The 21,410-nt window shown below is 51.6% G+C and overlaps 1 long non-coding RNA gene across 1 annotated transcript in view; it reads right to left on the minus strand.

Annotated features, from left to right (window-relative positions):
- LOC116283524 (uncharacterized) overlaps positions 1–21,410 on the minus strand; it is a 191,029-nt gene that overhangs the window by 13,414 nt on the left and 156,205 nt on the right. Inside the window, exon 4 of the long non-coding RNA XR_012059078.1 lies at positions 294–437. This is a non-coding gene — a long non-coding RNA (uncharacterized lncRNA). The remainder of the gene's footprint in view (positions 1–293; positions 438–21,410) is intronic.

The following is a 21,410-nucleotide window of genomic DNA, read 5'->3' on the forward strand; positions in this document are numbered from 1 at the left end:
ACCTATGCCATGCAGAATTCCAGGAAGCGAGGTCGGAAAGAATGAGAGTCACTACTCAGAGAGACAATGGCTAAGAAATCTCTAGAACTGAAGACAGATGTGAGCTTTCACATAGCAGAATCATGCTAGGTTCTGGGCCATCTGGGCAATTCCAGATCTTGAAAAGAAGGCTTTTGGGTCCCCTTGCTCCTAAAATCCCTTTCTTCTGAGCCCCTCAGCCCTAACCACAGTACCTTGGTTTCTACAGTGGATCTTAGACTTTCATTTGCCATTCTTTGGTGAGCAAATTTTACCTCCTCCTTGAAACTCGGAGCCTCCAGAGGGTAGGAGCCCTTCTCCTGACCCTGGTACCGGAGAAGGATGGCAAGATACCCAGTCAGGTATCTGGTTAGAGTCCTGGGCAGGTAGCTCAACTCCTCCTGTCCCACTTTCTTCATCTGTAAAATGGAGTTAGAAATACTTGTTCAGGGCACTCTGAGATTTACACACTAGTTGATTTCCTCAGACACTGAGTCCCTGTCCTGTTTAACCCAATGCCTTTTAAATTTCACTATTTATAATTCTAAATCCCCCGCCCCCAACCAGTTCTGCCTATTTCTTTCTTTTTCTTCAGATTTTCATGAAAAACTATAAAACAATAGCTTTCAGACTTGGTTTTAACAGCAGAGCCCTTTTGTCAAATAAAAATGTATTGTTGGAAAGCCAATTCAGGCAGAATACAGGACCTGCGGGTTGAATTGGGTTGGGATGGAGACCCAGAGCCCAGTTGGCTCATTTCCCCTTTTTGCCTTAGATCACCCCTGGGTCACCATGGCTGGAACAAAGTTAGAAAATCACGCATCAAAAGCTTCAATGCAGCTTTCCCCAGAATGTGTTTCTGGGAACTCTGCTTCATGGTGTTGCATGCAAAAAGTATTCCATGGTCAAATAAGCTGGAGAAACACTGGTTTAAACAAAGTTAATTGGGTCTCTTCAGATTTCTTTGAGACTTTAATATTTGCATTGTGCCCTGGGAGTCTTTAAGTGGGTAACTGATGTGCTGAGTTCTGCAAACCTGCCTGTTTTATCAAAGACTACTCCTGTAGGCTGGTGCTGTGCAGAACACACTAGGGGGAATTCTGGGAGAGTAACAACAGCAATAATACTAATTCCTCCTGTGTCTCCTCATCAAGATCTAGTATAGAGCTAGACACTGAAAAGGGGAGGGGGCAAATAACTACTCTGGATCGAATATAAGCTTTGATGTCCCCTAGTCGCAGAATTTTAAAAGCCCAGTGATAACCAGGCCTTCTTTCTTCCTGCCTCTGTCGTGCAGCCACAAACACAGCCTGGCTGGCATGGACGTGGCGAGCTGCGGTTCTACTGATCAGTTTTTCTGATACCTCTGGCTGGGGCCCAGTGTCTGTCCCAGGGCTCAGCCGACCCTTTGGCCCAGGCAAGAGGCCCCAGTGCTTCAGCCTGGCCCATGAGAGCTCTGGGAACTCTGGTTCCCACTTGCCCACCCCTTTCCCGGCAGCCCAAGAGGCTACCCAGGCTTCTCTTTCCTTTTCTTACTGGAGGGAAGAATTTCTGGAAATGCAACTGAGCCAGTAACAATGAAGCAGGATGCCCCCCTCCTGCCCTGATCAGGCCAGCCCTGCCAGTAGACCCAGTGCCTCTCAGGGGTTGGGGCCCACAGAGGTTAACCTCTCCAGCCTGTCCGGACCTCGTACCTCCGTAGAGGCAGGGTCAGCCAGCCCAACCCAGCCCCTCCCTGGCTGCCCTTTCCCCCGCAACCCCCTCCGCTCCCTGGCTGTCCTTCACCCCCTCAAGCTTCAGGAACAGGACAGGCCCCTGAGGCAAGGGCCCTGGAGCCTCTCTCAAGGCCAGATCCCATGGTGGGTCTGTGTGGTCTCCTCCTGCCCACAGTTTTTCCCTCTTTCTTTCTGATCTTGAACAGACAGTGAGGGGAGGAGCTGCCCCAAGCCCAGGTGTTTTGATGCGACAGTGAACAAAGCTGGGGGTCCAGAGTGGGGCGGGTTGGCCCAACAGGCAATGCAAGAATGGCAATATAATGTTTTAGGGCTTTGACAGATGTGCCTGTGGAAGTACTTAGTTTAGCCTGGATGAGGAACACCTTCCCGGGTAGGGGATGGGGTGGGGCACACTTTATTAAGAAGTTTCCCCAGCTTTAGGGCTGAGGATACAGGATGAACTGAGACCCAGTCCTTGCTTTCAAGGAATTTCCTCTTTGTGTCACTCTGCCTCTCCTTGTCTTTCCCTCTTTTTTTTTTTTTTTTTGATTCCTCTGGCTGGCTCCGTCCCACCTTTTTCTGTCTTGGATCCCACATCTTCCTGACTCCCCGCCATGCCCTGCAGGCTTGCTATTCCCAGGAAAAGTGACTAAATGTTAGAAACTCAGCAGACCCCCTTCCCACAGTTCCTTGGCTTTGTGTCCCATCCCTGGGGTCTGGGGGCCTCAGGACAGCTTCCCATCAAAGTACCCTGGTATGTCTGCCAGCTTACTTTGTTTCTCTCAGTGACTCTGTTACTATGGTTACATCCACATCACCCAGCCATCCTTCCTGGGGGGAAGTTGGGCAGGAATTTTTGTACTTTAAAGAGTTGTTATTGTCTGAGGGGAAGCAGCCAAAAAAAAAAAAAAAAAGAGGTGTTTTATCTGCAGACTGGACTTGGCTTTCCGTCACAGACTAATAGAGTTTCCAAGGAAGGGATTCAAGGGGAACTCGAGTCCAGAGGAAGGAGCAAGGGCCTGGGATGTCTGTCTCTCCCTTAGACTGGGTGCTCCCTGATGCCATGGCCATGACCTTCAGTCTGGGTTCCTTGAGGGCAGGAGTCCTGCCTCTGTCGTCTGACTGGAGTGTGATGATGCAGAGGCCCTGCCCGACCCCCCAGCCCTGAGCAGGCCTGGGGAGCCCAAGGAGGTCCCTGGATGTGGCAGAGACCAGTGTTCCCTGGGGCTTGCTGGTCAAGAGTCAACCTCTTCCCAGACTCATCTCCTCAACCATCGCTGGGCTACCACCATCCCCATTCCTATGCTCCTGAGCCCCAGAGATCCACCACAAAGTCCTCAGCCTGGCCCTGGCCCTGGCTCTGGCCCTGGCTTCATCTGCCCAGGTTGCCCTGCCAGGCTACCCTTTCAGCCTGATTGTTCTCCAGCTGCCTCCCGAACCCACATAGGTCCTGGGCTGTCTCCCACCTCTGTGCCTTTGCTCAGGCCATTCATTCCCTGGGCCTGGAGCATCCTTCCCAGCTCTCCACTTATCAACTTCACCGTCCTTCCTGACCCAGGACTAGTCCCAACTCCTAGCAGCCTGCCTTGATTGCCCCACCCCACTCTGGCTTCTCCTCCCTCCTCTGCGGTCCTGCCACGGCCAGGTGCCTGTCACTTGATGAAGACCGACATCTCCACTGCTCAGCTCAGCCCCACAAAGACACATGGGCTGGGGGAGGAGGGCTGGGAGGCAGGATGATGGATGAGGCCGCAGTGGCTCCCTTCCCTGCTGCGGCTGTGGTTAGGAGATCTCCCTCGAAGAAGCCTGATATTTTCCAGGAATTTCCTGAGGGGAGGGGACCAAGCATTCTGGAATGAGAGCCAGCTGTGGGGTTGAGGCCTGGGGATGGGGAGGAGGGGGTCTGGGCTTCCTGGCTGAGTCAGCAGCCATCCCCAGGTAATTTATGGGCTGAGTCAGGGCTGAGGGGAAGCAGGGGTGGGGGTGGGGATGGGAAGGGTGGAGGGGTGCCTTCTAGGAAGCCTGTCAAGGAGAGGGCAGCCTGACTGGCTGGAAGTGAGACTGGCCAAGCCCGGCACAGACCCCTCTCCCTCCAGCTCTGCCTGGAGCCTGCAAAGGCAGCAGCCAAGAGAGGGAGGGAGCTGTAGGGATGGACGCAAAGCAGCAGAAGAGGGAGGCCCCTGGCAGGACCTGGGGGCTCATGAAAACAGAGGGGCTCAGCTGACAGGGAGTGGATGTGAGCAGCCTTCAGGGAGAAGCTGGAGGTGAGGAGAGCTGCACCCCAGCCTGAGAGCCGCCAGTTCTTCCCTGTTTCCCTGCCCGACCCCTTTCTCAGCAGGCCTGGCCTGCGCTGGAAAGTGGCTCTGGCTTCTGATCCCCCTTCTGCCGTGGACCTGCTGGGCCACATGGGCTTGGGGCCTTCTCCTCTCTGAGCCTCAAGTCCTCACTTGGACAAGGTGGCCTGGCTCCTCTGAGCCCTGATGTGGGGCTACTCAGCTAGAGCCAGTGAGTCCAGTTAGTGGTGCTGGCTTGGAAAACCAGATTAAGCAAAAAGAAAATACATATGTACATGTATGACTGAACCATGCTGTACACCAGAAACTGACGTAATATTGTAAACGGACTATACTTCAATTTTTTTTAAATGAATAAGAAAAAAATTTTTAATTAAAAAGGAATAAAAGCAGCCCTGGGGGAGCTCCCCTCTGAGGCCCACTGCAGGACTCGGCCTTGATGCGAAGTGGGGCTGGGGTCAGAGGACTGGCGGGGAGAGGCTGAGCCTGGTTACTGTCACCTCCAGGTTGGAGGAGCTGCGGGGGATGCGGGGCAAGATGTGTCATCACACACAGGCACACAGCCACACTACAGAGTCCCAGGAAAAACCTGTTTCTACCCACATCACCCAGCACGGAGCTTGGGGTCTCACAGAAAGATGAGTCCTGATTTAAGCTCCTAGAAGGAGCTCTCTCTTCTGGACCCCAGAAGGAAGGGGCCCAGCTTTGCCATGTCATTCATGCACAGCTGTTGCATCATCATATCTATTGCAGAATCATCTCACAGCACATTCCAAGCAGGGCCTTGCAATGTTGGGGCTCCACTGGCCTTGGTTTCAGCAACATGGAGGCACCCCCAGATTGCTGAGTTTCTTGCTCTTGCTCACGGCTCAAAGTCTCCAAGCTGGGGAGGAGTCTCTGTGAGGATGGTAGATTTCGCAAACCCTGGCTTGGACAAGAGAGCTGAAGAAGAATCTGGGGGATGTGTGATACTTTGCACAGGTATACAAAAGGTCTCTCATTTTGTGTATGACTACAAAACTGCTTTTCTTGGTAAGAAAGACCAGCCAAGATGAAATCTGGACAGGAGGGTCCTTAACGCACAGAAGGGTTAGCGCTATGGCCTCCATCACCACCTAGCTTTGTCCCCTGGCTGTTCCATGGAGCAGTGACACCAGGTAGAAGGCTGTTGAAATTATTTGGGCAAGAGATGTCAGACCAGAACTGGTGAGAGGTGGTTGGGTTCTGGAATAAGTTGGAATCCAGCTGACAGGCTCCTCTGATGGATTGGGCATGGAGTCTAAGAGAAAAGACTCAAGGAGAATGCCAAGCTTTTGGCTTGAGCAACTGAGGGCATGGAGTTGCCACTGGCTGAGCTAGAGGATGAGTTTTGTTGAACAAACATTTAATACGTTGTTTTTATTGTCAAGAATCTGAAACAAAGTAGGGCATCTGAGGGGTCCGCACGTCCTACAGGGACCTCTGGCTCATCACACGCCTTCCTCAGTCCTAGGGGTCCCACAAGGCCCTGGTGGAGAAAGAAGGGGGCCCAGCTTCCTGCCTGGGGGCAGGGGAGGGGCAGCAGCCTGAAGGGATTTGGCCAACCTGAGTCCTCTGGGCTGACAGGGAGGACCCGGGGCTTAGGCAGGGTGTGGCATTAGAACAGGAGGGGCCGTGTGTGGGCCTCTGTCTGCAGAGACCCACCTCTGGCCCACAGAGTCCCCGTCTCACACCCGGTGTGCTGTTTCCAGAGCCTTCTAGGGGAAGTGTCCGCAGCACCAGAGGACGGCTGCTTTGATTCTCCCGGCCACAGCCTCCTGCAGGCCCGGCTGACAGAGGCTTGCCTGTGCGTCCCGGGCAAGCGAGCGCCTGGGGACTCATGGCCAGAGAGGCTATGAGGGTGGCTTTGTGCAGCTGCTCAGGTCGCCCCTGGCCAAATCCCCCTGCCAGGAGAGGCCTGGTTGGCTGCCAAAGCTCCTGAACTTAGGTTACCTGAGGAAGCAGCCTTGCAGCCCGCTGGTTTCTCATTTCTCCCCTGACCTTGGGCCTGCTTGACTGAGGGACCAAATGCCCTGCCTCCCCACCTCAGTGGAGATGAAGGACACAGAGACAGCTTGGTGGGTAGAGCCAGGAGGACCACCCTTTGTGAAGGTGCAGCTTCCAGGGCACCTCACCAGACCTGTAGAGTCTGGGTCTCCAGTGGGAGGCCCTGGACCCTGCTCATTTACAGAGCCCCTCTGGTGATCTGATGGGGTTTGGGAGCCCCGTGCTCCTCACACAAAGTGGGGAGACACCAAATTTGAAGAAAGTCAAAGATGTGATACACCGGTCAGATGGTAGGTGGGGTTAGGACGGGTGTCCTGGCTATCTGAGCACAAGAGAACCCTGGATCTTTGAGGGCCCTCGGGGGGCACTGAGCCTGAAACAAGGATAGAGCCCCAGAGAGGGGATCACTGTATGCACTCAGACAAACTAAAGGCCTGAGCAGGGCTCCAGAAACCAGAGAGAAGCCTTGTGGAAGTGTCTGGGCCGGCCCCAGAGTGGGAGCGGGGGAGAACCCAGTTCCTTCTCTGAAGAGCGGAATCCTGGCAGCCAGCTCAACTATATGAGGGACCCTTGGCATTTCCTGCGCCCCAGGTTGGGAGGCAGGATTTGGGAGGCTGGAACTGGGGCTGGGGTGAGCCTGGGGGCCGAGTGGGGAGAACGTGGTCCCCCCTCGGGCCCTCATGGGGTGAGCCCTGGAGCTGCTTGCTCTGCACCTCTTGATCTGCTCCTCCTCCCTGTAAACTCTTAACCTCAGTCTGGAGAAAGGTGATCTCCAAGGGCTGGGGCTAGCCCGCCAAGAAGTACATTAAATACATAAATGTGCTCTGCCCAGATTTTATCTCCTCAGAATTCCAGAGCATAAGACAAACGGTCTCATGTCCGGCTAGGAGGTGTAATTCATTCTCTCAGGTGAGCGCACAGCCTGGGGGCAAGGTTGGGAGAAGAGAGGAGGATGGTTTGGAGCACGTGGAACATGCAGACTTGGGGGCCAGGTGGGTGGCGTGCAAGGCTCAGCGCCAAGACCTTCAGAAACACCTGGTCTTCCCCGGGGTCTGCTCAGGGATGGAAACAAAACCTAGCATGCTTTAATACAGAGAGTTGATTCCTGAGACTTATTCTAGGGGCATACATGCAACACGTGTAAAGACTTAGCTACCGGGTTGTTCTTCACTGTGTATTTACAAGCCTGAAAAACTGGAAGCAACCTAAATGTCCAATAAGAGGGGACTGGTTAAGTAAATTATGACCCATCCAGAAAATAAGACGCAATGCCGCCTTTAAAAGATGATGTTGTTGAAGAACAGTTAATAACCTAGAAATAAGTTTATAGCACAGTGAACAGAAAAATTAAAAGCTGATAAATATAGAAAAAAATCTGATTTTGAAAATACGTCAATTCACTAAAAATGTTTGAAGGATATGCACCAAAACATTGACTGGTTGTGAGATAATTTTAGATTCCCTCTTTTCCCCTTGCTTTTATTTGGGTTTTCTTATCTGAATTTTTAACTTTTTCTTGAGTCATCATGCACCTACTTATATACCAAGGGCAAAACGATTTTAAAAAATTATTGTTGTTGCTATTATTTTACATACCAGAACCTCCAAGATTTTGTTCAGGAAGGAGAATTTCTGGGCAGGAGGGACAGCTGGCCCAAATAGCCCTAACTCTGTCTCCCTCTGCTCACTCTCCCCTTTAGGTCACTTTTCTTCGTCCCCACTGCCTCCCCTTGGCTAGCCCACCAGGATGTCACCGTCCCATCAATTCTCTGGACCAAGCAGAGCTAGAAACCCAGTCTTTGGCTTCTTTTAGCAGAGCACGGCTGGGAAACCTGGGACAGTTATGCTAGATGGTGCTAATAAACCCTCTGAGGAGACAATAGGAACAGAAACACAATACCTAGAAGGACTATAAAACCACCTTGACTCCCTCCAGAGGCCAAAAGGCTAGCAGGGTCCCCGTCAGAGAAGGGAGGTTACCATTTGTGAGCCCCCACTGGGCCACAGGCACCAGATAGGACACTAGACACCTGTTGTCATACACCTTTGGGGACCTTGCTGTGGCAGCCTACTCTGAGCCAGAAGGCAAGAGAAAAGCAGAGGGACTGGGGCCGGTTTCTACCACCTGGTCAGGTGTTGATATCAAGGCTGCAGGGAGGCAGAGTGTTCTAGAACTCCAGCCATCCCACTGTGCTGGGTGCTGAGTGTCTAAGGCTGATCTCTGCTCCTAAGGGTCTCACAATCCCTTGGGGCCAACCGATGGGCACAGCTAACAAGCATATGGCAAGGAAATCTTGTCATTTCCAACAACGTGGGCGACATGGAGGACATCATGCTGAGTAAAATAAGCCAAACCCCGAAGGACAAGTTCTGTGTGATCTCACTTGTATCTGGAAGTTTAAAATGTCCAGCTCACAGAAGCAGAGGATGGATTGGTGGTTACCAGGAGCTGGAAGGTGGAAGGAAATGGGGACGTGTTGGTCAAAGTGTTCCAAGTTTCAGATACGCAGTATGAGTAAGTTCTGGACATCTACTGTACAGCACAGTCACTGTAGTTAATATTATATTATATACTTGAAACTTGCTAAAAGAATAGCTTTTAATTGTTTTCATGAAGAAAAAGAGGTAATACGTGGCGTGACAGTTGTGTCAATTAGCTTGGTTGTGGTAATCATTTCACTACACATACATATATCAAAATATCATGCTGTACGTCTTAAATAAATGCAATTTTTATTTGTCAGTTATACGTCAGTAAACCTGGACCAAAAAAAGGAAAGAAGGAAGGAAAGACAATGTATCCCTACCACACAGATTTGTTAAGTAAACTAAATAAGATAACACCGATAAAAGCTGGTCACACGATAGCCTATGAAAAATAAGTGCTGCTTGGGAAATTTATGTACTTTCTGTTTCGTTTTGCTGTGAACCTAAAACTGCTCTAAAAAGTAAAGTTTAAAAATTAAAAAAAATTTTTTTGTTAAAGACAAGCGTATGGCCTGACAGACAGGGAAGACTTCCCGGAGGAAGTAACATTTGAGCTGGACCTTGAGGGATGAACAGGTGAGCCAGATTTCTAAAGGTGGGGAAGGTGGAAAATGCACTTCAGATGGAGATACTGATTTGCTGTGGAGGGAGCAGGAGGCCCACTCATCAGTTGGATATGAGGGTGTGGAGCACATGGCCTTGATTTGGGGTCACCCCTGGGACATGACACTCCTAGAAAGTAGAGAATGAGAGGAGGTGGGGTTCAGAAGAGAACCCTGGAGCACACGACCACATTGGAGGTGGGGTAGGAGAGTGTTAGGAGGGGACAGAGGAAGAGGATCTGAGAGGCGGGAGGACCACCAGGGGAGTGGGCCGACACAAGATTTAAGAAAGAGCAGTGTGGGAAATATCCAACATTGCCAAGAGGGCTGGGTGGTGGGGTGCATGGGGCAGAGGTCAGGAGGTGTCTGACTTTCTTACTGCTGTGTAACAAATCACCACAAATGGAGTAACTTAAACAATACAACTTTATTCTGTCAGTTCTAGAGGTCCAGAGTCCAAAATCAGTCTCACTGGGCTGACGTCAAGCTGTTAGCAGGGCTAGTTCCTCCGGAGGCTCCAGGGGAGAATCTATCTCCTTGCCTTCTTCAGCCTCTAGTGGCGGCCTTTGCTCTTTGGCTTGTGGCCCCTTCCTCCGTCTTCAAAGAGCATCACTCTGATCTCTGCTTCTGTCATCCCATCACCTTCTACTCTTTGATCTCCTGTCTCCCTCTTAAAGAACCCCTGTGATTCCATTAGACCAACTCAAATAACTCAAGATAATCTCCCCGTCTCAAGATCCTTCATTTACTCACACATGCCAAGTCCTATATATGGTGGCATGGACAGATTCCAGGGCTTGAGACGTGAACATTTTGCATATTCAGCCTTCCACTATTCAGGTGGCAGGAAGAGATGGGAAGGTGAGTGGAGACCATTCAGCAGGAAGCGAGTGAGAAAGAAAGAAGGAATGAAACAGTCATCCAGGGAAGACCACGACTGGTTGGAGAGAAACGGTTTTTAGGATCTTTTTTCCCAGATCCCATTGCATCTCCTTTTCTCCCTCCTGCCCTCAGCTAATTATAAAATTAGAAACATAACTGTCGATTCCATAAGATACGGCTTCCCCTCACTCATGCTATCCATCCACCCAGGGGTCTTCCAAGCCACGTAAGTTGAAATCTGCATTTTTAAAAGATTGATTCTTATTTTATATCCAGATTTTCCTTAACTAAAAAACCAAAGCTGATTATATTATTAACTTTTCAAGTTCAAATATTGATGTCAAGTTTAGAAAGGTGATGATTTAATTCACGTTCCTCAACATCCACTCAGTCCCTTCTGAAAAACATCTTGCTGTGCAATTGATTTTAATTCTTCAACTGATTTTACGTGTAGCTTAATTTATTCTCCAGCTTTATTGTGGTATCATTGACAAGGGATCTACATTTTTAAGCCACAAGGAAAAGTAACCCAGAGCTACCAAGAATAATACTTTATTGACTTGGAACGAGTTTTGGAATCTGTATTTTTAACCAACGAGGTGATTTTGATGATCAGACAGTTTGAGGTGGTTTTCCTCCCTCCCCCCTTTCCTCTTTCTCTTCCCTTCAGTAAACTGTTTTTCAACTTTGTTTTTCAGTGAAAACCATTTCCTCCTCATCGTGGACTCCATCCAGAGGCTGCGCCCATCTCTCCCACGTCAACAGTGCTGTGTCCTTGGCGGAGGACAGTGCGCTCATTCTGGGCCTTTCCCTACTTCCTCGGCCAAACCCCTGCTCCTGCACCTCCGGGCAGCTAATAAAAAGGCTGAGTTCCCCGCTGCAGGGAGAGCCCCCGCCAGCTGTCATTCTCAGGGATGAGTGAATCTGCAGCTTTCCTTGCCTCCCTTACTTGTAGCCAGCTCTGTCCCAGGCCTCAGGTGGCAGAATCCAGCCACGACCAACTTCCAGAGCCCAACAGTCCTGAGTGAACCTGCAGACATGCAAGGGCTGGGTGCTTCCTGAGTAAAGAAAAGTCTTCTCGTGAGAAGGCATGAGTTGATTTGGGACAAAAAGCACTTGTTGGCCCAGGAGGGCGGGATGCGGGGGGAGCCCCATGCTGAACGGAGGTGGGTGGACGTATTTCCTTGGCTCACAGAGCCTCTTGTTGGATGGGACCAGCCACTCCAGCCAGTAGCCACCTGGCCCAGCTCTGGGAGATGTGGAGAATGAATTTCACAGTGATTTCCACAGGGCCATGGCACTGAAACAGCTGCAGGAGAGGACACAGCTGGCCCCCACCCCTTTCTACAGAGCTGCTCTGGAGGAATGCCACCCTCCCCATGGGAAGCGAGAGGGTCCTGTTTGCTGTGGTTCCAGGGGCCATGTGAAGGTACCTCTAAGTTAGACCCCCATTTTTGAGGGCACTGGTTGGCCTTTATTAAAATAAAACCCCACCATAACTTATTCCAGAGGCTCCCAAACCTGGCTAAACACCAGAATCACCCAGGATATTTATTAAAAACATAAAGATTAATACAAATGATGGGTTGGGGCATCCATCCCAGACCTAATGAATCAGAATCTCTTTGAGGAGGGCTAAGGCTGGAATTAGCATGAATCAGTTTAATCAGGCTGCTTTCCCGATTGCAGAAGTCTGAGCTCATAGAATGAGAGCATGAAGAGGGAATGGCGGGTGCTCCAGTGAGAGAGAACAGAGTCACCGGACAGGGGCATATCTGTGTGCCAGAGAACTGCAGACTTCTCATTATCTTATTTCGTGAAAACAAAGGTATATCTGATTATTATCCTCGTTTTGCTGATGAGGACATAGGAGCTCAAAGAGGTCACATAGGTAAGAAGAAGCAGAGCAAGAACTCAGATTCAGATCTTTCTCTTAGCATCTCCACCATGGAAGGAGTAATGTGAAGCCTGGGTACCACCTTTGGAGTTAGAGGAGTACATGGCCAAATTGTAGCACCAACACAGTGTGCCTTGTAGTAGGGGTGGTTATGCTCAATGCCTAGCATGCACTGGGCTCAATCTCCAGTTCCTCCATTAAAAAAAAACCTACAGTATGCCTTCCGGACCCTTGTCTCTGGTGGGCTCAGGTCCTCCGTACACACTCCCCTCATGTCAGTTCTCCAAGCACTTGTGGACACCGAGGTGGTCAGGACATGGCACCCAGACAGAATGGGTCACGGAAAGAGCAGAGGGCTGAAATCAGAAGGGGAGTTTCTGGTCCCAGCGCCACCACCCAGAAAAGAGGATGGACTGGGTGATCTGTAGGGGCCCTTCAGCTCTTAAAAAGCAGGCTCAGTGGAGCCCAGTGCCATCTCACCAGAACTGCCCCCTCCCACTCTAGGCCCCTCTAAGGCCGTAGCTTTCTCTTGACTGCAGGATAGTCAGTTCCTCACTTGGACATGATGAGCCTCTCTGTGGGGTGATGGGAGCATCAAGGAGGGGATCTAACCTCCCCAGACTTCAGGGAAGACTTCCTGGAGGAGGTGGCACCTGAGTCAGAGCTATCCAGGAGAGGAGGGTGGAAAAATATCAAGCAGCGGGAAGACCATGAGCTGAAGCATGGCTGCCTCTCCTGACACAGTACGTGCAGGTGGACTTGGTGTTTTAGTGTGTTTGTGGGTGTAAAATGCAGCATCACCAGCCCCAGGAGGCCCTCCTGACACCTTGGGCAGTCTCATTTGTCTCCCACATTGGGAACTTTGGGGACCAGCGCCCGGCACACTGCTGGGGAGGGGATATTTACGTGGCTGTCTCCCCAGTGGCTTCTCACAGGCTGAGGGACTGACCCTTCCAGCTCTGTATCCTGTGCCTGACATAGAACCAGCACTGTGCCAGACAGGAAGGGAGGGAGGGAAAGGAAGAAAGAAAGGGAAGGAGGAAGGAAGGTCTGGCTCAAAGAGGCACTTCACTCGGGAGGCCTCCGAGGACACGAACCTGTCCGACTGGGTCCCACGGGACTGCCCAGGCTGGGTCAGTGTCATCCCTCTCTGATTCTCCCTGGTGAGGGAGTTTTAAGGTCACGCTGTGACTGAGTGGCCTGAGCTCTGGGAGGATGAGCCAGTGAGGACCACTGCTGGGAATGAGTACCCACATCCCTGCTGCTCTCATTCAAACATCTTGGATACCCACCCAACACCCCTGAATCAGGTCCAGGATTCTTACCCCCATGGCACACAGATGGGCAGTTGAGAAACCCACCTTGGAAAAAGGCAAAATTCAGATCCTAAACTAAGTTGGGGCTGGAATGAATTCTTCACCAGTTGAGAATGCCCCTCAGGTATAGGCTGAGGGGTGAAGGCCCCAGATTGGGGTGTCAGACTCCTGGTGCTGGATGCAGAGGAGGCAGGGATCCCCTCCAACAAACAGAAGAGACCATATGAGTCCCAGAGACTCAGCGATGTGTAGAGAGGAGAGGGGCGAGGCCTATTTCATCGGAGGGCCAGTGAGGCAGAGACTTAGCATTTTAGCATCAGAGCTGCAAGAGGCCTGTGGAGACTGACCCTCTGGAGCTCTGGAGGTGAGGAACAGAAAGGGACACTTGCTGTGGAAGACTGCATTAATGGCCTCCACTATGTTCCGGTAATCCCCAGAACCTGTGAATGTTCTTACGTGGCAAAAGGAACATTGCAGATGTGATTAAATCCCTCTTAGGCTGGGGACTATCCAGGTGGGCCCAATGTAATCATGAGCATCCTTACAAGAGGATGCAGAGGGTCAGAATTAGAGGACAAGGTGATGCAATGACAGAGCTGAGATGAGAGTGATGCTCTTCGAAGGTGGAGGGAGAGGCCACAAGCCAAGGAATACAGGCAGCCACTAGAAGCTGAAAAAGGCAAGGAAACACATTCTCTCCTGGATCTTCCAGGAGGAACCAGCCCAGTGAGGCTGATTTTGGACTTCTGACATCCAGAATTGTAAGAGAAGAAATCTGTACTGTTTTAAGCCACTCAGCTTGTGGTGATTTTTCACAGCCGTAACAAGAATCTCTTCCACTTGCCTAGAGATGGAGAACTAGCAAGCGGTCGAGACTGTTCTGGACCCACAGGCCCTGCTCTGTGGAATCCCTGTCCCACGCTGCTTGGGGCTGGGCTAGAAGTACAGGGGAGGCCCTGAAGGGTTGGTGAGATCTGGGGCTCTGAGAGGTGTACACGTGTGCGTGTGTGTTAGAGAAAATAGAAGCGCACACCTTCCTGCATTGGAAATTTCTGGGCAGACGATCCACCAAAGGCATGTCAACATTTTTCTCTCAAGGAGAAAATAGCTCAATCCCTGTCAAAAAAAAAAAAGGAAGAAAAAAAGTCACAGTTTCACACACACACACACACACACACAACCATGGCCAGACTCGTGGGTCCTAGGGGGAAGCAAGGTACCCCTCCTGCTCCAGGCGTCTTTAATTTTCACGGGGCAGGGAGCGCAGCGGAGGGAACCCGGGGAAGCCGTCAGCCGGAGGACTGTGGACACACTGTGACATCTGGATTTCCCCAAAGCTCTCGGGGCCTGTGGAGTGAGCACTCACCCCCACCGCTGTCCCCACCATGCTTCCCACTTCCACAAAGTCTCTGGGAAGATTTGACACATTTTTTAGCAGTGGAGAGCAGTTGGAATTTCCAGCTTAATGCCAGATGTGGTGCTGACTGTGCTGGGGAATTTGGCCTAGTAAAGCATCCGGGAGGCCCATCGTCCCCGTGGACCCCCCAGCACTGGCCTGCACGGTTGTGCGTGTCCTCACTCTTTGTCTCTGGGTCTTGCAGTGAGGTTTTTCTGTGGGCAGCCAGAGAGAGCCCCATGCATGTGGTTTTCACACGTGTGGAGAGGGCTGGGTGGCAGGTGGGCCCGTGCTGGCAGGCTGCAGCCCACGGTGCCTCTGAGGCCGGGAGTGGGGCCATGACAGGGAAGGAACCGAGTCAGTGAGGAGTGCTCTGGGAGGCTGGATCTGGAGCAGGCTGGGAGAGGGTGAAGGGGGACTCTGGGAATTGAGGGGTCAGTCTGAGCTGAGGTCATAGCTGTTGCCTGGCCAGGGGCTGCTGGGAGAGCAGGCAGAAAGCAAAGGTCCTTCACCCAGCCAGCGCACCCTGGTTCCTGGCGCTCAACCCCGCAGACAAGATGTCAGGAGAAGATAGCTCCTTGGCAAGGGTGACGGTTCCAATGGGTCCCTCAGCGGGACTGCAGGAGGATCAAGAATGTCACCCCCTTATGCCAGCTTGTCTGTGATTGCCCTACTTAGCAGACAGAATAATAGCTCCCAAGATGTCCACATTCTAATCCCCGGAACCTGTGACAATGTTATCTCACAGGCAAAAAGTCTTTGCAGATGTGATGATGTTAAGGCTCCTGTGATGAGGAGATTGTTCCGCATTAACTGGGAGGGTCTAACATCATCACGAGAGTCCTCACAAGAGGGAGGCAAGAAAGTCAAAGCAATAGAAAGGTGACGTGACAGTGTGATGGAGGAAGGGGCCACAAACCAAGGAGTGCAGGCAGTTTCTAGAACCTGGAAAAGGCAAGGAGATGAATTTCTCCTAGAGCCTCCAGAAGGAACACAGCCCTGCCAATACCTTGACTTTAGGCTGGTGAGGCTGATTTTGGACTTCTGACCTCCAGTACTGTGAAATAAACTGGTGTTGTATAAAACCACTAAGTTTGTGGTGATCTGTTACAGCAGTGACAGGAAACAAATACACCATCCCATCGCGTGCTGGGTGCCGGGCTCTGCCCCACTCCTTTTGACAAGCGTCTCTTCAACATGACACAGGGTGAGGGGAGTATCCCATTTGTCCTCCCTGAGCGGCCCTGGCCAGGCACCTGCACAGGCCACCAGGAGAACACCAGGAGGGGCTGCCTCCCGCCAGCCAAGGTCTCCAGCAGATAGCAGAGCTGAGCCCTGTCCAGGACCCCAGACTCCTGGGCCAAGATCTTGCTCCCATGGCCACAGCCTTCCTTTACCCGCAGATGAACCAGCCATGGGCCTGTGGTTCCTCCCCTGCAGCCCTCATCTTTCCCCCTATTCTCTGGGGTTCTGCTCTCCACTCCCAACAAGGAGAATGACATTTTCAAGCTGCAAATAAGGGAACCAGAACAGACAGACACACATACACACACACACACACACACACACACACGGCTCTGGAAGTACTCACTTCCTGGGAACCAGATGTCAGCTCCACCTGCTGTAAATGGGATTTTAACAAACTCAGGGGCTGTGCTGAGTGTGGGCAGGAGATGGCCCAACAGGGTCAGTTTGTGTGGACGTGGGATGGTACAGAGGGGACAGAGGGCCCCGAGCCCCTGTCCCCAACGTTGGGATTTCACAGCACAACCCGTCACTTATTTTTCCCCTCTCTCCTTACAAAGCCAAGCATAGATACCTAGGCACAGATCAGCCAGGCACCGCATGTCCGTAGATAAACACAGGGCCGCAAGCAGTGCTGGCGCGTGCAAAGGAGAAATGAACAAGCACACGTGCACAGACAGACACCACCCAACACATATGCACACGCCCACACATGCACACAGACACACCTACTGCACACACTGGCACACCCACATGGGTGCACACAGACACAGACACCCCTGTGTACGAGTAAAGAGCACCTGTACAAATGGATGGCTGGTCACCCCCATGAACAGAGCAGACTATCCAGTGCTCCTGGCACCTCCCTGCAGGGAGGGAGGCAGAGGCCCTCCCTCCTCAACCTTCCAGAGCTCTGCTTTGAAGCCCTCTGCTGGAGATGTGAGGAACAGGCTGCCAGGACCTCCTTGGTTCTAGAGCTGAGCCGGCCTGGACTGGGGATTTGGAGGGAAGGAAGATGAAGCGAGAAAGGGGACCAATCCGAGCCAGCGCCCGGGCCCTCAGCATCCTGCCCCGACCTTGTCCAAAGGACTTTCCAAAGTATTTATCCAAAGGACTTTCTGCAGCCTCCAATCTAGGGCTGAGGGAAAGATTTCTTCTGCCAAGATTCCCCATGGGCCTTAGCCTCTTTTTGCCAGACACCAGGCCCACCCTTTCCAGGGGCACTGCTAGTGTGGCTGCATGTAGACGAGGGCCCCGGCCTGGCAGCATCACACGCCCCCCCACCCCTCCAGGACAAGGCGCCTCCACCTTCCTACACTCCGGGAGCCCAAGTGGGCCCCACCCCACTCCCTTCACCCAACCTGCCACCCCTGGGTTTCTGACCCTGCTTGTTCAAACCTCCACTTCCTGTACCTTCTGGTAGGAACCACCCTCCTGCTCTCAGTGACTTTTTCTTTGCATTTTCTCTTGGGAGGATGGGGAGGAAGTGAGAAGAGCTGGGCTTTGGAATAAGATGAATAAAACTGAATGCAGATCTCAGCTCAAAGGTGGGACTGACTCACCAGCTCTCAGGCACCTAACCTAACTGCCTTCAGCCTCAGTTTCACCAGGTAGTATGGAGATCAGGCTACTTTGTGGCAGGGTGAGAGCATTCTCCCAGCACCAGAGCCAGTTTAAGGGGTGAGCCAGCCAGGCAGCCGGCTAGGGTGCCATCCTTACAAGGTCCTCAGAAATCACTGGAAATATGAGATTAAAAAAACTGTGTCTGGAACTTGTTTAAGGGTCAGTTGGATATTATGCTTTAATAAGCTACTTGCAATGGGGTGGTGGGGGGACCGCAAAAGAGCAAGCCAGAATAACAGTAGTTGGTCTCTAAGCTGTTTCCTAAGGAGGGAAGGGCAAGGTCTCTATGGTTTTCGTCTGTCCAATTGCAGCATGCAGGTTTGAGGTCAGAACTGAACTGCTCAGAGGAGAGGGAGTGTTGCCAGCAGGGATCCTCTCCTCTGCCCACTCCTCTCTTTCTCCAAGCAGAGATCAGTTGCACTATATTAAATTTGAACTGATATAAAAGAATACCAGTTTGATGAGACATAAAATGATCAGCTTGCTTGGGGGACCCTCATGCTTTGCCACGTGGCCCTTCCTGACACGTGGAAAGTGCTTAATAAATGTTAGTTGGGTCTGTCTCCCCAGCCCTTGGCCATAAGATTTCTCCCCAGGCCCCTCCACTCAGCTCAGCCCTTCTCGTATCCTCTCTGGCTGGTCCTTGGGTCCACAGCATCACTTGGTTCTTCACTCTACACACCCTCCCCCCAGCCTTAGCCCACTGCCCCCCACCCCATTCTGCAAGCCTCAAGGCTTTTGGCAGGGGTCAAGATTTCCATTTCTTGGGAAATCAGATGGCTCTTCTACATTACCCTGTTTCAAATAACAATGGGTAGCCCCTATCTTGTCCCAAAAATTATCTCCTTATCTTAAATGTCTGCAGTCAGGCAGTTCCAGCTTACCAATGAGTTATATTTCAAAACTTTGTTTCTGGGAAGTGGATTAGGGTTCCAGACAATGAGCCAGAAGAAAAATCGAGGACTCAGCATTATGAAAGGGGCTCAGTTTTCGAGGTTGAGCCATAAGTGCTCATTTAATGCATCACAAGGCTGGGCTGCCACACACCCACACGGGGGAAAAAGAAAAGCCTACTGTTGCAAGACCTGTAGGTAGAAATGGAAAAATAACAATGCGGATCTAGAAAAGTCTGTTTACTTTTTCTTGAAAGCTGGTGCTTGAGGGAAGGCAGGTTTCTTAACAAGAGTCTGAGGAGGTGGGTGGGACGCTCTGAAGGAAACACCGAGGTGCTTTTCAAGGGTTTTAGAGCCTGAGAGCTTTTACTCTTCATCATTCTGAAGAATCTCTCTGACGTTCAGTCTGCCTTTTTCCTGACACTCACTCAGCCAGGATTGTTTGGTTTGAGAGAATAAACCGGGGAAAGGAAATTGGGGTAGAATTGCTAGAAAGGAGATGAAGTAGATTCAAGGATGTGTAATTTGGGTTCTAAAGATGGCCTGCGGAAGAATCAGCTTAACTAAACCAATCGTGGTAAAACAATAACACCAAGAAAACAGAGAGAAAAGGGAGATGACGCGACAAATGTGATCCCAACCCCGAAAGAAACGAAAGGAGGCTGGGAGCTGGCCAGTTCCAACGCTGGCCACCAGGTGACACCCCAGGCCCGGGACAGCTTGGTTGCAGTTGTAGCTGATGGAGGGGACAAGGGTGGCCCCAGGGAAGTAGGGGAGTCACAAGTTTGGAAATACAAGATGTTCTCGAATTCCAGCCTCATTCCAAGGGCTTTCTGCCAGTATACAAGGCGGAGTGTGGATGGGATGGTGCCCAGAGGGATGGGAGTGAGGGAAGGGGGTGAGTGAAGAGAGGAGGGAAAGGGGCTCAGGAAGGCCTTGGACAGAACCTTGATAGCGTGAGGGGACAGAAAACAATGAACCTTTATTGAAAGCCCGCCCCCACTCACAGGTCCTGACACAGGGAAGCCCAGAGGGGAATTAAGCGGCACCACCTACAAGGCTGCCCACAGATGCAGGTGATTCAGAATTTAGGTTTGGCTGATAACAGCCCTGGACCAGCCGAGAATGAGCCCTTTGTGAGGGTGGCCCCTCCTCAGGCCCCTTCCTCACAGCTGGGCCAGCTATGGCAGGCCTGTGCGGAGGGCTGCCTTGCAGGAAACAGGACTGACTGGAAAAATGCAAAGAAACCCAGCAGCCTCTACTGTGAGGTGCTTTGTAAGAACTTTAAGATGCCTCAGAGCAAATGTGCAACAGAAAGATGCAACTTCGCTGGAGCCCACATTCATTTCGTCCAGGTTTTCATGTTAGCTTTGTCCCTCCCGCCACCCCCACTCCCCAGAAAAAAACAAAAACAAAAACATCACTTTCAGTACTGTGTAAGTCAAGACTCCAGGTTGCAAATGGCCAAAACTCAACTTGAATCAGCTAAAAGGGGGTTTCTGGTTCAATCAGGACAAGGACAGAGCAGGCAGGCCCCAGAGAGGCCTGGAGTAAGGCCTGCTCACCCTGCTGGGACTCCCTTCTCTCTGCAACTCTCAGAGGCTGGTGGCATTCTTTCTTCTGCAGACAGGCTTTGCCCAACTTTGGCAGGGAAAATGACCACCGTCAGTTCGGGGTTACCTTCTCATTGTTTCTGGACCAGAAATGAAATTGCACCATCTACTACCAGACTCCGTTACAGGAAAAGTTCTGTGGAAGAATTCCGATTGGCTGGCCTCGAGTTGTATGCTCAGTTCTGGACCAATTACTGTGGCCAGAGGGATGTGTTAGTATGGTTTTCCCAGACTGCACCACTTTCCCAATTCTGTGAAACTGAGGTACTGGACAGACACATACAATATGCAAGAACCTCCTTGCTGTACCCTTGGGTTCTCATGAGGCAGTTGTCCCCCAGTAACAATATTCCCTTTTCTCTAAAAGAACAAAACGTGCTTACTGGATACATGGCTGCCTGGAGTAAAAACTACATTTCCCAGATTCCCTTGCAGCTAAGGATCGGCAGGTGGCTAAGAGTTCTGGACAATGGGATGGGGGAGCAAAGCCAGGTGTGCAACTTCCAGACGGGAAGCAGCGCCTCTTGACCCTCTTTCCCCGACTTCGCACAGTCTGGAAGCCTATGGGCCGGTGAACCACTCTGGATCCGATGGGTGGGAACAGGACCATAGGGATGGCACAATAGCAAGTTACTTAGAGGAGGCCTGAGTTCCCTGAGGCCATTTTTGTCTCAAACTGTTTATGCCTCTTGTTTACACAGGAGAAAATAAACACAGCTCTTGTCTGAGACACCCTTATTTGGGGTCTCTGTTATCAGCCAAGTCTTGGGACCTTCTCTCAGTACCCACTGCTGTAGGCTGGAAATCTTCTCTCTCATATCCAGGACCGAATTTGTTCTCTGACTATGTATACCTCCATCCAAACCCAGAAAAATCCTCCCTGTGACCAGCCTCCCCTTTGCCGAGAGTGTGACAAAACACTTCGCAGAGCCAGATCCGCTCTCCCTGACCTGAGAACTTCTTTCATTTCTTCCTCCTCCCCAACTCCGTCTCACTGGGCATGTTCCCAACTGTTTTGTAGGAGGTTAGACCAGACTCTGCATCAGCCCAGGGGCTCCTTTAGAGCGAAGGCCACAGCTCCTTCGTCAGACCAGGGCACCTAAGTGCTGGAGCCCTGGAGGAATATAAAGCCAGTGGCCCTCCCTGCCCCCCGGGGTGTTAGCTGGGCCCCTCTCATGAGGGTGCAGCCAGCAGGGCAGATAGCCCGTCCGTCCCTGAGGCAGGGAACTGAGGGCACAGAGCTCCTGAGAGCTGAGTAATGGAGAACTCAGGAGAGACCACTGATACCTGCCTCTTCTCCTGCCGCCTGGGAGTGCTCTGTGCCCAGGCGCCCACTCAGGTCTTCCGTCCTGAGGGAGGGAAAGACAGCACCAGCGGGGTGGGGCCCAGGCTTCTGGGCTGGGT

Source organism: Vicugna pacos, chromosome 15, assembly GCF_048564905.1.
Source record: "Vicugna pacos chromosome 15, VicPac4, whole genome shotgun sequence".
In the NCBI taxonomy this organism is placed as follows: domain Eukaryota; kingdom Metazoa; phylum Chordata; class Mammalia; order Artiodactyla; family Camelidae; genus Vicugna; species Vicugna pacos.